This window comes from Perna viridis, chromosome 15 (assembly GCF_037379345.1).
Source record: "Perna viridis isolate PV_CMFRI_1.1 ecotype Kerala chromosome 15, ASM3737934v1, whole genome shotgun sequence".
In the NCBI taxonomy this organism is placed as follows: domain Eukaryota; kingdom Metazoa; phylum Mollusca; class Bivalvia; order Mytilida; family Mytilidae; genus Perna; species Perna viridis.
Window position 1 is genome coordinate 20607459 of NC_142459.1, and position 17861 is coordinate 20625319.

At 35.2% G+C, this 17861-nt stretch overlaps 1 long non-coding RNA gene across 1 annotated transcript; it reads right to left on the reverse strand.

Annotated features, from left to right (window-relative positions):
* Positions 1-3087: 3087 nt before the first annotated feature.
* LOC148597413 (uncharacterized) lies at positions 3088-5436 on the reverse strand. Its single transcript, XR_015919061.1, has 4 exons — positions 5347-5436; positions 4680-4742; positions 3805-3935; positions 3088-3205 (listed from the first exon to the last, which is right to left on the reverse strand). It is a non-coding gene; the product is annotated as an uncharacterized LOC148597413 (long non-coding RNA).
* Positions 5437-17861: the final 12425 nt, after the last annotated feature.

A 17861-nucleotide genomic window follows, 5' to 3' on the forward strand; every position in this document is an offset into this window, starting at 1 on the left:
AGTGAATGAAAACGCAAATATAGTTTATCAAGGAATAGAGCTTTTTATTCTTGTTCTGTCAATATTGTTGTTACTTTGACATACTCCCCATTTCCATTTTTTCTATAATTGGTGGGGGGGGGGAGTTATACTGTTTTACCTCTGTCCGTGCGTCCGTCCGTGCATCTGTATGTCCGTGCATCCGTTCGTAACAAAATTTTCGTCGCAGTTTTCTCAGCAACTATATGACGCAGGCGCCTGATATTTTACACATTATTTTCCCCTGTAGTCCCCATATGGTGTATACCGATTTCGTGCCCCTGACTGGTCTTCTTCCTGTTTACCGAAGTTGTGAAAGCGGTGGTATCATTAGTGAGCATTAGCTCACATATTTCTTGTTTATGTATATTTCCATTAATTGCAAATGCATGTAATCATATGGTCAGATCACAGTTAAATATAAAAGGATATCATTTTAATCATGTATGTGTAGTCTAATGCTGTCAAAAACTCGTCTTTTCCGGCAAGAACGAAGGCGTGCAAGCTCATATTCGTGAGAGATATCCAGAAGCGTCGTACGTTCACTGTAAGAGCCACTCGTTAAATCTAGCCATTGTGCACAGTTGTAAAGAAGACAGTGTCCGCACTATTATGGGAACAGTTCAAGAAATAGCTTTCTGTTTTAACTATTCAGCATAACTCATGGAGGCATTTTATGACAAACTTGAAGAGGATGAAGACACTAAGGACGTATTGGATGGAAGAAGGAAGTTGCGCACACTGTGTGAAACAAGGTGGACAAGTCGGGCTGATGCTTTGCACATGTTTGTAGTTGCATTTCCCGTTATTGTAAGTGCATTGGAACACCTTCAACAGGCCGGTGACACTAAGGCTGGCCCGTTTGTCTGCTATCTTCAAATTGGATTTTATTATCGGCTTAATAACAACAGAGCACATATTTAAGAGCATTGTACACCTGTCCACTTTTTTTTGCAAAATGAAAATTGTGATTTGGTGGAAGCCGTCAGAGAGGATAAAATAGTAATCGACCTGCTATCTGCAGAGAGACTTGACCAGAATGTGTGGGATTCTCTTTTCGATTCCGCTGTTAGGTTGGCAGCGAAGTTTGAAATCGAGCCAAGCATGCCACGAAGAGCATGTCGAAAAATTCATCGTGCCAACCAACGAACAGACACTCCAAGTCAGTATTGGCAGAGGTCTCTTTACAACCCATTTCTGGATCATTTCATCACTGAACTGTATGGCAGATAGGTTGAAAATAGTGATCGATTTCTAGCCCAAATTTTAATTCCATCTCGTTTGGTTAATCTGGATGTCGAATGTACCCAGAAGCTACATGATACATGTAAACATGATGTACCTTTGGACTTCGAGACAATCAGTTTAGAAATGAGTAGATGGAAACGGCGCTGGTATTTGCCTGATGTACAGAAAAAACCAAAGTCACTAAAGATGGCGCTTGAAGCTACAAACAAGGAATTATATCCTTCAGTTTACACGATCTTATCAATTCTGATAACCATGCCAGCAACTACAGATACCACTGAACGTTCGTTTAGTGCGCTAATACGCTTGAAAACATACTTCAGATCTACAATGGTAGAAGATCGTTTGTCATCGTTAGCTCTTCTCCATGTACATAGGGATATGGACATTGACGTTGAGTGTCATAAGATCATTTGTAGCGGCTAAGAGTCGTTTCATGGACTTTGGTTTTTAGTAGATATTCCCTCAGTTAACTGCTGATATGTTGTCCTTAACAGTTTAATGTTAAATGTTATTACTCTAGTCTCTAACGTAAATATAGGATTATGTATATACGGTTAACGGTATTGACATACTCAAGTTGCATTCTATGATAATGTCGCTGGTCATTTGCAGACCGAAATAAAGGATATGTTTGAGAAAAAGTGTTTAATTTATAACATTATTTTTACCCGAATTTTAGCGAAGTGTAATTGAGTTATAGTACTTGGTGAATTTGCGGGCGGGCAGGAAAAAAATTTAAGAGATTTCTCAACAACTATATTACCGGTATATCAATCGAAGCCACTTCATATTCGGTATGCAGCCTCAGTGCATGGTGATCCCATATGGTGGGATCCATTTTCGGGACTGTCGGTCATTTCCTTTCTGTCCAAAGAGCCGACTTATTCATTTATCAGTGTCAAACAGTGTTGTAACATATTCTCAGCAACTATCACTAGCAGTCTGCTGATATTTGGTATGCAGCTTTAATTAGGGGTCCCATATGATGTGATCCGTTTTCAGGTATGTCGGTCATACATCAAGCACCAAGCGTGTCCCGAATTCCTCCAAATATTAACCTAGATGCATGGAAAAGTGATACTTTCCATAGCCGATTATGTCCAACGTTCATTATGCTTGCAAATTTAATGTCAAAATTTTGAGATAAAATACATCCAGGAGAGGCATAAATGATGCTCTAAAACGCTATCTCCACGGAGCTTCGGGGGGCTTGCCCCCCCTGGACCCCCTATCAGGGCTGCGCCCTGGATCTACTGGGGGCCTTAAGCGGCCCCCGGACCCCCTGCCGTAATTTTGTCTACACTTCAATTTGGCTTCAGCTACGCGCCTGCCTTGCTTACTCTTCCAACATTTTTAGGATGTATATATATGACTACGGCCCTTTATTTTGACATTAATCCAGCTAAATATATTGCTACACTCATATTCTTTAAGTATATTTCATAATTCGATAGATTATTACAGGTTAATTAGTTTTATCGCATTTTTAATGGTCGATTACGCCGCTATTTTGAAACAAGTACGAACAAGTACTCGAAAACTACCTTTCGGATTTTGCAGAAAATTGAGGTTAACTTTTATTTTATGGTACTAAAGAAATGTGGAAAATTAAAAAAAAAAATGATTAGTTCTCAAGTTATCATCTGGTAACTGTTGGGGAACCAACAGGCGGACGGACAAGCAACAAAAAGTTCCTCAGTTAGTATAAGTCAGATCTTAAAGACCTCGACTACAAAGTAATCAAATCCACGATGAATGAAGGATGACAATCACATTTTGCACGATTCTTAGCTGCAATACTACTTTAAATGATACAAATTTAAGTTAATTGAGGTTTTATGATAAAAATAAATGGTACACGTAGATCATTGTTCGTGGTCAGTAAATGTCGTAGATGTTAGACGTCACAAAAGTAACAGCGATATTCATATCCACTCTACAAATTGAAATTAAAAAAAGAACAATTCGTTTTGAGGTAATAATTACATGTAATTTTGATATTACTAAGACAAAAAGATAAAACAATTTGTTTATTAAGAATTATCTTATATAAATAATGTAATAGTATTGGTGTATTTAGAATTATTTTGTACATGCATTTGTATTGGTGTAATGGCATATAGTTTTAGGTATTGAAAACGTTGTTTGTATAGAATGTTTTGGGGAAATGATGAAAAAGTGTTATATGTGTATGCGCTACATGAATATACCCCGTTTGACTAAACACTAATTACAATGTACATCATAGCTTTTATTTTTAAGGCAATTTTAGCATGTATGATTTGATGACGATTAAGGGCATATAACGATCATAACTACCCCTTCGGGTTTCGCACGGTCGGTGTGAAATGGTAAGTTAAACCAACAGATGTTGGTAGCAGAGCCCAGCCTCCGGGATACATGTACTTGACCGCAGAAAGAAGTCGTTGTTTGTCTTACTAGCGACTGGGCTGCTTTGTTGACGCTCTGGCGTATTTGCAAACCGCACGTGCACGTGGTTTTGATTACTTATCGAACAACTATATGTACACGTACCCCATAGCAATAGCAGACACCAAGACAGGCCGCTGAGTGTCCACAACATCCAGCTGTCAAACATCCTTCGGTACAGGTGATGTTACCGGATTGTGTGCATTCGTAACTCCTCTTTTGTGCTCCGAACGAACCTGAAATAACTCAAGGATTATACATATATATGTTTCTTTGACATACAATGTAATATGCAGTGCATGATTCGGATATGTCCACATTTAGTGTACATGTAAACTATTGAGACCTATGCACAAGAACAAATTTATCAATAACAAACCTTCCGGCATCCCGAGATCCATTTATTTTCATTGAGAATTCGATTGGCCACTTGTGCATTCAAGGTCAATAAAAGCTAAACATAAGAATTTTTATTCCCTCAAAGTCCAAGTTCATATAAGTTCAGTGCAAAAGATTTTTTTAAGTGGTTCATCAATCAATACTGTGCATAAGGTCAGGTTAACGTTGATTTTTTAGGTTTTTCACAGAAATGTTTGATTGTGTAATATGGCCTTATAAAACGAAAGTCTGACACAGTAGCGTCATACCTTAACACAGTGAAGCTGTGGCATACATTAAAGGTTTAAAATTGGACACCTGCGGTCATAACATTGGACAACCCTTGCATTACAGTGTATTTCAGGTCATTTTACTGAGATAGTTAATATGTACTACAAGTCCTTTTTATAGTCATGCAAGTTAGCTTTGAAATAAGATGATACCCTCCACACACACACACACACACACATTGCTCTGCCATAAACATACATAAAGCAAATCAAACGACAGAAACACGTAAAAAAGGAGAACTCATTATTAAAAAAATATTTTAGTTTTAGTACTAGTTTTAATGACAGAGCTAACTATGATTTAATGCTTACCGACAACAACACAGAACAAAACACACATGAACAGGACCTTCATGTTTCTTTAATAAAATGTAGCTGTCAAAAAGATGGTTATTTTTTATGTATACATTAGTAGCATGCCAGGGTACCCTATTCCACCACCTAGGGTACACAACCCAGTCGCCCCCGGCCAGGCTTCTAAGCATTATTGACTCTCCTTTCACGACAGGCTTAGCGCTGCTGCAAGCCTATTCAGCGCTGCTGTGTACCCGCACGGGACTGATCAGCTATAAACTGAGCGTAATAAAAGTGAAGGTCAGGAGATTTTAAAAAAAACAAATCACAGACACGTAACGAAAAGTAGTGATATTTTCGTTACTATTTAATCGCTTGAAAGTGTGGTAATTATACATTTTTATCGTTAATAACACATGTCCAAAAACGTAGTTTAATAGTTTCAAATATGAATGTAAAGATTTCTCAATTTATGAATCAAGATAAAATCAAAGCCATTTTTTTCAACAATATTTGTAATTCAATAAACATGCTGTTTCACAATACTATACTTTGAACCCAAATATTGTATTAATGTATATTATCAAGAATCTATGAATGTTGAATTCCACTAGATAAAAATAACATGATAGATAATTTTCTCAGTCCCAATAATTCAGTTGTAACATAATATCAAACTACTTACCAACTTGTAATTAATGATCAAAATACTTTGAAATGGACAAAAGCTGTGCATCTTTATATATTGCATTGTATTGGCTAAAGGTTGTGAGAATATGTCGATGTCTTTAGATAAGTCTTTTTCTGCATTAAATATTCTTATCTCGTTATGGACTGTGAATTGTCTTATTGATTGGCCATTACCAGATCGTGTTTGTACTTTTGTCTGAACGTTTTGTTCTACATTCTGAACAACGAAACGACCTTTGGCGCCTGCAACAATAGTAAACAATACAAGATGTAATTTGTTTGAGCCATTGATACATGTAATATTTCAAAATAGATTCTACAGAATTAATTACTCGTCCTCGTTAATTTTTATTTAACTTTCATTTGCTGACGTTCACTTTTTTATTTATTGATTTGTGCACTAACTGTAAATGACAACATCTATAGGCGGATACAAGATGACCCAGTGTCCCCTTCCATTTATGCTTCAAAAGTTTAGTTGTTTACATAACAAAATTGTACATTCTTGAGTCCTTCCCCATAAGCCAGTCACTGACCCTATATTCCTCTTTTCGGGAATTATGGATAGGCAACCGACATCTTCCTTTCCATAAAAATGACATTTTGTAGTATAACCCAGTGCTTTACACATTTTGTTCTTAAAGAGGAAGACTTAGTTTTGTTTGTTTGTTGAGGTTTAACGCCCGAGCAGCAATATTTCGGCTATATTCAGGCGATGAATATGAAGTGGACGAAAAAATGAACATGAAATGATGATGAAACGAAAAATGGGATGGGACACAAATATAATCGAGAAATTTTGATTGCCACTGGATTTTGGGAGAGGTGGGCAGGGTCGGGCAATTTAGCCTCCTTTGGGTGAGCCCTATGGTTTCTACTCCGGAAGAATACCACAGTAGGGTTCTTTAATGTGTAGCAGTTTGTGACAATTGCCCTATATTATGAACTTGTGCATGTACATGTACGTTGATAATTGTACATGTAGACATATTGTTCTTATATTACTGTAACAAATGTCATCTCCAGGACAGAACTCTAAACGCAAAGAGAGAACAAGTCAACCCACCCCTCCTTTGAAACTTGATATTAAGCGTTCAAAAACTGATATGGCAGATAGCCCAATCGAATCCACTGAGCAGTTTACATATGCTTTCGCAATAACCCTACTGGATTCTGATGTTGGAAAAATAGCTTCAGCAGTTGAATCTCGCCTTTTAACTAACCTCAACGGCATTATATCCGACATGATGGACTCAAAACTCCAACTCATAAAATTCATGGACTGACAGTGGAAAACTCTAGGCTCAGGGATAAAATTGATGAACTGGAGCAATACGGACGTCGAAGTCTCACAAGAGTCTCGGGTACACCTGAAACACCTAATGAAAGTACTAATGAGGTGATATGTAAACTCTTTAGTGAAATAGACTCAAACTTTAACGTCAATGAATTAGAACGTTCTCACAGAAATGGTGTCCCGCCCCCTATGCAAAAACACAGAAGTCGTCTGACACACGTGAAAAGACTAAATCAGCAGATACATGTAACAATCTTGGCACAGAACCTCAAACAATGGAACTCGATACATCCGTAAGTCCTACTGTTAATGCTCAAGGTGGCTTTCAACATGAATTTGACCGACCAACCGATCCACCTGCAAAATCGAGACAGATCATTGTGAGGGTTCGTAATCCAAATATCAAAATCGAACTCTTAAAGTGCATGAAAAGCCTCAAAGATTCACGTGATTTCCCTAACGTTTACATCAATGAAGACCTTACGCGTATGCGTAATCAAATGTATTGGCATGTTAGATAAATAGCCAAGGATAGCAAAGTCAAAGGTCATTGGACGACAAACGAGAAAATCTACCTGAAAGAGTTGTCCGACCAAGTGCACACAGTTAGAAGGTTGCATGATATTAACTCCATGGCAGCGGTTATTGGCATTAGTTATCCAGTTGTTACCACCGAAAATTTGTTTGATTAAGAGTTTTGACAAGATAAACCGAGAATTGCATATACTATTTCAATATGTCACTTAATTTTCAAACTTTTCCATCTCCGTTTTATTTCGTGCTGAACATTATAATCAAAACTTAATTGAGTGTGTTTACATCATACCTGTACAATACTTATCTTTTTGCTACACCCTTATATGCACTCTTCTACTTGCTCACTTTAATAACCTTTCCTTGTTATACACGTATCGAGTAACACGTGCCAGTGTATTGAAATGTAATTCATCGTTTGTTAATAATGATTCAGAGTACGTAGTTTGGTTGAAAATCAGTGACGTTGTTAATGACTCAAAACTGTTAGTAAAGTGCAAATATATTCCTCCTAAAGGTTCGAAATATTCATCTATTGATATTTTTGAAGACATAGAAAATAAAATTTTGAAATTACGAGAAGATAATATGCATGTAGCTCTTATTGGTGATTTTAATGCCAGAAGTAACACGAATTTTGATTACATTGTACCTAATGATGATTTATTAAAAAAAATTGAATATTGATGGTGTGGATGGGGTAGACAATTTTTTTAATAGTTATCAAAAGCTTGATGAGTATAAAATCCCATTAGATAGAGCCAGTGAAGATAAAGGAAGATGTAATTCTTACGGCTTTGTAAAAATAACGGTTTACTTATTGTTAATGGTAGAGATGGAGCAGATAAAGGGTTTGATAGAGTGACAAGTAATCAACCAAGCCTCATTGATTATATGATTGTTACACTATATATATTCCCTGTTATTAATGAATTTGAGGGCAGAATTTCACAAAACTAAAAAAAAAGCACAACCGCTTGAAAACCGATGAAACTGGAGCTGAGTTAAAATTGAGTAGCAAAGCTTACAAAGTTGTAATAAATCAGGCTTTTAATGATTATCAGTTTAAGGTTGAAAATGAATTACGTAACACAGCAGTTAGTGAACCTAGAGAATTATGGAAAATACTTAATAAACTTAATGATACCAGTCCTAAAGATTGTAAAATTCCAATTTATGAACTGTATGAATATTTTAAAGATTTGAATTGTGATAACAATGTGAATGAAACAGATGACGAATTTGTTTTACCAGATTATAATGATGATGTTGCAAATGATGTTTTGAATGCTTGCATTACTGAAAAGGAAATTTTAGAAGCTGTTAAAAATTTAAAAAATAACAAAGCACCAGGTTATGATGAAATCATAAATAAATATATTAAATCTACAATCGACTTGCTTTTGCCTTTGTATAAATCATTATTGAATAAGATCCTTGATTGTTGTATTGTTCCTGAAGTCTGGACTATTGGAATTGTCATGCCGATTTTCAAAAATAAGGGGGATCCACTAAATCCAGATTCTTATAGAGGAATTACTCTTGTTTCTTGGGAAGCTTTTAACAGCTGTTCTTAATAACCGTCTTACAAAATTTGCAGATTTAGTTGAACTCATTCCAAAGGCACAGGCAGGGTTTAGAAAAGGATATAGTACTGTTGATAATATTTTTGTACTACAAATGCTTATAGAATTCTATTTTCATAATAATAAAAAAAATCTATTGTACTTTTGTAGATTTCCGTAAAGCGTTCGATACTGTTTGGAGGTTGGGGTTATGGAAAAAACTTATTGATAGTAAAATTACTGGTAAAATTTTGAGAGTTATACATAATATGTATGGAAGTATAAAGTCGTGTGTTCAAAATGGGAATGATTTATCTGGATTTTTTGCTTGTGAAAGTTGGGGTCAGGCAGGGGGAAAATTAATCTCCTTATCTTTGTTTGGTGTTTTTGGCAGATCTAGAGTCATTTTTTTCAAGTAATAATATTTCAGGTCTCCAAACATTGTCCAAATAACTTTTAGAACAAATTAATTGTTTCTTACTTATATTCATTCTTTTATGTGCAAATGATACAATAATTGTAGCAGAATCTGTTGAAAATATGCAAAAGTGTTTGAAAGTTTTTGAAGAATATTGTAACATATGGAAGTTGTCTGTCAATGTTGATAAAACAAAAGTTATGGTGTTTTCTAAGAAAAAATACAAGGGTAATGATATATTTAGATTATATGACTCTAATATTGAAATAGTTGATATGTAATTCATATCTAGGTTTAATTTTTAACTATAATGGTAAATTTACTGTAGCCAAAAAGAAACTTGCAGAGCTAGGACAGAGAGCACTGTTTGCATTACAAAGAATAAATAGAAATTTTCCCATACCAGTGGATTTACTGTTACATTTATTTGATACATCAGTAAAACCGATATTATAATATGGGTGCGAAATCTGGGGATTCGAAAATTTGCAAGTTTTGCAACGGGTACATTAAAAATTTTTGAAACAAGTGCTCTCTATAAGATCAAGTACACCAAACTTCATGGTGTACGGCGAAACTGGAAAGTATCCATTAGAAATTGATGTAAAACGTAGAATGTTAAATTTTTGGATAAAAAATATGTTAAATGAATCAAAACTGTCTGGTATTATGTATAAATTAATGTACAATATGTAAAAAAAATCATTCACAATGGATAGTTGTTATACAATGATTTTAGTTACTTGTGTTCTTTGTTGTGTATGTCTGTTTTCCATGTCTGGTCTTTGTCCCTGGATTACATTCGTTTGATTACCGCTATAACATTGGTTCCCTTGATTACTCTTTGATTACCGCTATAACCCTTGGTTCCCTTGATTACTCTTTGATTACCGCTATAACCCTTGGTTCCCTTGATTACTCTGTACTAAATGACATAGACGTATGTATGGGATGGTCAGTCAGTTTTGTATGTATGGGATGGTCAGTCAGTTTTGTATGTATGGGATAGTCAGTCAGTTTTGAGTAAACTGGAAATAAAAACAGTTGTAAAGCAAATATTACAAGATCAGTTTGTACAAAGATTCCATAGTTAAAAAGATAACTCGTCTATAGGTCAGTTATATTCACTCTTCAAAAAAATATTTTTGTTGTGAAAAATATTTAATTAAATTAGATAGAGGTCACAGGTTATACATAACATAACTTGAAAATAAAATTTCCAATGTAAGTTGGGAGATGGATTGGTATTGTAAGAGAAAACGGTGTTTGTAATTTGTGTCAGATGGGTTTATTGGGTAATGAATTTCATTAAATGTTATTTTGTTGTAATGCAGATATTGTGAGGCTAAGAGAATTATATATTCCAAAATACTATTTTACCTATCCATCTTTACCCAAACTTCAAGGATTGATACAATTTTGTAATGTCAAAGTATTACGTAATTTATCAGTATATGTTAAAAAAGCTTATGAAATACTTTTTATTATACTTACCAACTTGGTTCTTGTTTGTATCATTATATTATAACATTATGAACTACACAAAATATTACATATCTATGCTGTTTCACTACTTTTGTTTTGTTAGGTGTATTCGATTTGTAAATTTTTGTATTGCATTATATGGTAAAATTTTTTACCTAGTTCGCCATTGTAATATATGTTATATGTATTTGCCTCTTGTAACAGTTTATACTGTCAGAGTAAATAAATAAATCTTAATCTTGAAGTAATCATAAACACTACGCTTCAAGGTATTTCATTCACAAAACCGACTCAAGCTGGACTTGTTAGACATGCGCGTTGATTCAAATCTTAATTTATTAGGATTTATGAAATACCTGATTTAAATAATGAAAATATAATAGCGCGCTCACCTGACAAGTAATTGTACTTATATTACGTGATTTTTGTCTTCATAGAAACTACATCACATACCCGTAGTCACAGCTGGGGATGCTTCTATGGGCTCTCGTTTCTGTTGAGTTCATATGTCATTGATAATGTTACTTACTTATTTTTCAAATTATTATTATAAAAATATTTTTTTTAACTTAAAAAATCTATATTGTATTGTAATGTCTTGGGCAACAGTATACATGTATATACAATTATATATATAGAAGGGTCTGAAAAAAATTCCCAACGATGTTAGAACTGTCAAATTTGCGAAGCAAATTTTTGTCGTTCCCTACGCGGGACTCGAACTCATACCGCTGTGACATCTATGGCAACACCGCCTGCACAAAGTCCAGCGCCCTAGACCACTCGGCCAGCTAGGCTATATATACAGGTTTACTCTGACTATTTAGCACTTATGAACATTAAAACTTTCTTTCATAAATAAGCTACCGATAGTCGAATATTTCTTTTTCTTTCAATAACGAAAAATAAAAAAATATAAAAAAATCATCTAGAATCTTATGAATTAACTAATAAGTCTAATACATGAACGACAAAATCTCGTTCAAACAATTCAAAATCATGTTTTGATCAAATAAAGACCCATATATTGAATTTCTGCTTTTGGGTTCTTTTTCTTACACGTGTAAACAAAACTAAATACCATGTTTTTTTTGGGTAACTTTATTTGTTAAACCGTTGCTTATTGAAAACTTGCTTGATCATTACATATTATGGTTTTAATTTTTTTCCCTGTTGATGCGTCATGTAAATTCCAAATATGATTTAATTTATGTATTAGTTGTGTTCGTACTGCTTCTGTTCCACCTCTTACTTTTAACAATTTACACATTTCTCCTTGTTCTCACTCTTTATCACGTCTGCACCGTACGTTTGCACTTCTCTCTAAAAAATGCCCACGTGCATATCCTTCTCAATCACATCACTTTATTCATTGAAGAGGTTTACTTAGTTTTATTTTTTGAAATTTTTGTACAGATCTCTCTTGACAAGCTTAATTTTCCAGCCAAACTTCTCTTAAATGGTCTTGATGACGGATGATATAGCTACACATAGAGAGAGAATCGGACTGTTTTACTCATTATCACGTAAAAGGAAACCTAAGAAATGTCTCTCCTTGTTTGATATTAAGCTCATTTGTTTATTTATCACTTATGGATTAACCTCTGTCCCGTTGATACTTCTTTTAAGCATAGTCCTTTTTGATCATGAGCTAAATCGGAAGCTAAATACAAAAGCAAGAACCAAGATAATGAGGAAAAATGTATCAAATTACACACAATCTGTTCAAGACTTCCCAATAAAAACTGAAATTTTCTACTACGTGATTGCTTGGATTTTATTGATAATTGCTGGCGTTGAACCTAATCCAGGGCCCTCGTCTACATCCAATTGTAGCACAGAACCATTAAATACAAGCTCCATCGCTTCCTCCAGCTTAAACCTTAGTTATTCGCAAATCCTGAATAATTCTGTCTCTTTCTTCACTTAAACGTGCTAAGCATTAAACCAAAACTTGGCAAATATCATTTGAATATAACGACTTCGATATCCTCTCATTTACGGAAAGCTGGTTAAAACATACTGTACCTGATAATGAAATATCGTTAACAGGATACCACCTATTCCGCAAAGATAGACTAGTTCGTTTGGGTGGGGTGTTGTTGTGTATGTAAGATCCAACATCGACTGTATCTGGCATGCCGACCTTTGCGTTGGTCAATTATAATGCTTATGGTTAGAAATAAGACTTAAAAAGAAAATCGTGTTATACGGTACATTTCATGTTCCACCAAATAGCAACGATAATATACGGGAAGAAGTTTCCGAGTCTCTAGAATTAGCCCTGGATACTGATAAAGATATTATTGTAACGGGTGATTTTAATATTAATCAACTATCTAATTCTCCAAACAATAAAATTAAAGATCTTCTGCAATTGTTTAGCCTTCAACAGTTAATCAGTGAACCTACTCATTTTACTGAACACTCATCTTCCCTTACTGACCTTGTCATGGTAAATAATCCAATCAACCTGTTGATCAATGATGTAGGTCCGCCTCTCTTACACCAAGTTCGCTTCCATTTACCCATTCTTGGAATGTTAAATCTCCCAAAATCTAACCCACAACAACCCTTTAAAAGAAAAATCTATCTATATGAACAAGCAGATTATAACCTACTGAGACATCGTTTCGCTAAAGTAGACTGGGACTCCCTATTTATAAATGAACAAATATATTCGTCTACTTCAAATATTACGGATAAAATTATTTCTATCTGTGACGAGGTTATACCAAACCGCATCACTAGTATAAACAAGAAAGACCCACCTTGGATTAACTCTCGCTTAAAAAAATAATTCGGAAGAAAAACCGCTGTAATAACAATGCAAAAAAGCATGATAGTCCGGATAGCTGGGAAAAGTTAACAATGCGAAATCTGACTATTATAGCAACATATCAAACAAAATAATAAATGATAAGATTGACACAAAAAACTGATGGAAATTAGTAAAATCACTCTTGGGGAAATTTCACTAAACGTAAAATACCTCCTTTAAAGATTGGTGACGATCTTATCGACGATGACAAAGAAAAGACATTGATTTTAAATGAATATTTCAATGATCAATGTAGGGTAGACAACTCGAATAAGACCTTACCAGACCAAATAGAACAAGAAACTATATATTCCATGCCCTCTATTAGTATCACTGACGGAGAAGTTGAAGATATACTTAAATGCTTAGACACAACTTAAGCTGTTGGTCCTGACAACATAAGTCCAAGAATTCTAAAAGAATCATCTTCTGTTTTGAAATACCCCCTTAGCAAATTATTTAACATGTCATTGCGTTTACGTAGATTCCCTTCAAGTTGGAAACTGGTAAATGTAACCCCTGTATTCAAATCGGGTTCTCAAAACGAAATAAACAATTACCGACCCATATCTTTAATAAGTATCGTTGGGAAAGTCATGGAAAGATGTGTCTTTAAACATTTATATAACTATCTTCGGTCGGTCAAATGAAATGATAACTTGTCACCAGTCTGGATTTACACCAGGAGATTCATCCGTCAACCAATTAATAAGTATAACTATCGAATTTGGAAAAGCACTTAATCAAGGAAAGGAAATAAGAGTTATCTTCTGTGCTATCAGTAAAGCATTTGATAAGGTCTGGCACCGAGGACTGATTTGTAAATTAAAGACTATTGGAATTGGCAATGATTTGTTAGAATGGTTTACTAACTATTTGCAGGAGAGGAAACAACGTGTTGTTATTAACAATTGCTTTTCTGAATGGTTGTTGATAAGAGCCGGTGTTCCTCAGGGATCAATACTTGGTCCTTTATTGTTCCTTATCTTTATAAATGATATCGTTACCGAAATCAAGTCTACCATTAAATTATTTGCTGATGATACTAGCCTATATCTTATTGTTGACAATCCTACTCTTACTCTTAGCGATGACTTAAACAAAATCTATTTGTGGTCTGAGCAATGGTTTGTCACATTCAATTCCCGTAAAACAGAAAGCATGGCAGTCTCTAGAAAGATCAACAAACCTAATCACCCAGACTTGTACCTTAATAATGACATCATAGCCCAAGTTAAGCAGCATAAACACTTAGGTCTTACAATATCTGATGATGATGGGTGGAATAGTCATATTGATATGATTACAACCAAAGCATACAATCGTTTAAATATATTACGAAAATTTAAAGTAATTTTGGATAGACAGACGCTTGAAAAACTTTACATAACTTTTATTAGACCGATTCTTGAATGTGCCGATGTAATATGGGATACAAACACTGCTATTCTAAAACTCAAAGTTGAAAAGATTCGAATTGATGCCGCAAGAGTAGTTACAGGGGGTACTAGATTAACATCAATTAACAATTTATATATAGAAACTGGATGGCAGAAATGATGAGTTCGGTGAGAAAATCACAAATTAACACTAATGTACAAGATTTTGAACAATAGGACACCGCCTTATCTTCAAACTCTGATTCCTAACAGAATAAACCAAATCCATAACTACTCAACTCGGAATTCTGACCTAATCCAATCAGTTTATTGTAGAACATACCAATATTCAAATTATTTTCTACCTTCCACTATTCGATTATGGAACATATTACCAAATGATATCAAGACCTCGCCATCAGTAAAAGTTTTCAAAACTCATCTTCAAAATGAGGTAGTAAAAAAATCAATATATTACTATTGCGGATCACGCAAAGGTCAAATCCTACATGCCAGACTTCGTCTTCAGTGTAGCGAGCTAAATAAAGATTTATTCGACAAAAACATTATTCCATCCCCATTATGCCAATGCGGCGAAATAGAATCTGCGAACCATTTCTTACTCTTTTGTCCATTATATCAATCGCTTAAAAGACAATATATTTCAGCACTTCAACTTCTTGATGAACTAACTTTAAATCTTCTCCTATTGATCTGATGAGTATAATGTTGAAATGCTTAACAAGGCCCAAAACTTTTTGCTACAGAACAAACGCTTCAAATCAACAACCTAAATTACACAGTTACTAGTTTAAATAATTTTAAGAATTCCTTACGCCCAGAGTAAATACATAGGGCATTAAGTATCAACCTCTTCGCTTTGCACCAAACTCACCTAATGCACGTTATAAGCACTTAAGCACTACTTCCTTGAGCAATGCTATATGATATAATTATTATTCATTATTTCAGGAGACGGATTGATATAAGACTAAGTCTGGTTTCTGAATCCTGTGATTAAATTGCTATTGTTCGATTCATTCTATTGTGCCCCGTGCAGGTCCGGGTGTTAAAAGAATAGGCCTGCAGCAGCGCTAACCTTGTCATAAAAGGCGACTAAATAGTGCTCAGAACCCTAGTCGGGGGCTAGGGCGCTTTGCCCACAGAGCACAGAGCATCTGGGATGTGTACCCCTGGCGTGTTGCATGATGGGGTTGTCAGGCTATAATACGGAAAACCTGACCGCAAACCATAGTCGTGCACCAAGTTGGGAAAGATGCCACGTTCCTCGCACGTTAAAGAACCCTACTGTGGTATTCTCCCGGAGTAGGAACCATAGGGCTCCGCCACAGGAGGCTAAATTGCCCGACCCTACACACCTCTCCCTATTTCCAGTGGCAATCAAAATTTGTCGACCCCATTGTCCTTGTGTCCCATCCCTTTTTCATTCCATCATCGTTTCATGTTCATTTTGCCATCAATTTCATGTTCATCGTTTGAATATAGCTGAAATATTGCTGTTCGGATGTTAAACCCCAACAAACAAACATCATTCTAATGTTTTGGTTTGATGTTAAAACGTGCAAATTAGTTAATAAATATGTTTAAACTAACCCCAACATGTAACACGCCAGGGGTACCCCATTCCAACACCTGGGGTACACAACCCAGTTGCTCTGTGGGCAGAGCGACCTAGCCCCCGGCTAAGGTTCTGAGCACTATTTAGACTTTTTCGACAAGTTTAGCGCTGCTGCAGTCCTATTCTTTTGACACCCGGACCTGCACGGGTCAGGTAGACTTAGGGTAAGGGACACAACTCTTACAAATAATTGGAACGTTTGTACATGTATTCAGAATTTTACATCAATTTCATGTAAGCATCAAAGTAACTTGGATTGATTTCATTCTCAAATGAAAGTTTGATAGGCTTTGGTGAAATTGTATATGATATAAACATATTACTGATTTCAAGAGTAATGTCCCTTACCCTAGGTCTACCTCCTTAAATTAAACAAGTTTTACATAGTTTGGTATGACAATATTGGATTTTGGAAAAGGTTAATTTTTTGCCAACTATATACCTTAATAAAACATTTAAATTCGGAAAAGAATATCATTTTGCTTCGACATTTCAATATGACATTCTGTCATTCTGAACGATGAATTCGTAATAAAGGCTACATGTACATGTAAATTTTTTCAAAATTTTATTTTAGTTTTAAATCATTCTTGTTTCTCATAATGTAGAGATTTACAACTATCAACCACGGATAGGAAATTTACAATACACCAGCCTTTGGTTTAAAAAAAAAAAATTCCAGTGTGCCTGTGGAGTATATTGAAAGACGGTGAGAATGAATGTCTTTTGTGACAGTTAGCATATAGTGCAACGATAGTTAGAGTGAGCCTGTAGTGCAACGTTAGTAAGAGTGAGCCTGTAGTGCAACGTTAGTAAGAGTGAGCCTGTAGTGCAACGCTAGTAAGAGTGAGCCTGTAGTGCAACGTTAGTAAGAGTGAGCTTATAGTGTGTCATTAGTGGTAATTAGCCAGTAGTGTGTCTTCAGCGACAATGACGTAGTAAAGTGTCTTAGTGACAATGAGCCTGTAGAGAGTTTTTAGTGAAAGTGAGTCTGAAGAGTGTATTTAATGACAATGAGACAGTAGAGTGTATTTCCGACAGTGAGCCTATAGTGTGTCTTTTGTGATAATGAGTCTGTAGTGTGTCTATACTGAGTGAACCTGTAGTGTGTCTTTTCTAACAGTGAGTCTGTAGAGAGTCTTTTGTGACAATGAGCCTGTAGTCTATCACCTGTGACAATTAGGTTGTAGAACGTCTTCCACTGCAGTGAGTCTGTAGAATGACTTTATAATCAGTGAGCCCGTATAGTGATTTTACAGACGATGAGACTGTTGTGTGTCTTTAGTAACAAACAATTCTAGCAAGGAGTTGTCAGACAATTTTGATTAAAAAAAACCTCACATCAGTTTTATGCAGAATACACTAAGGAACA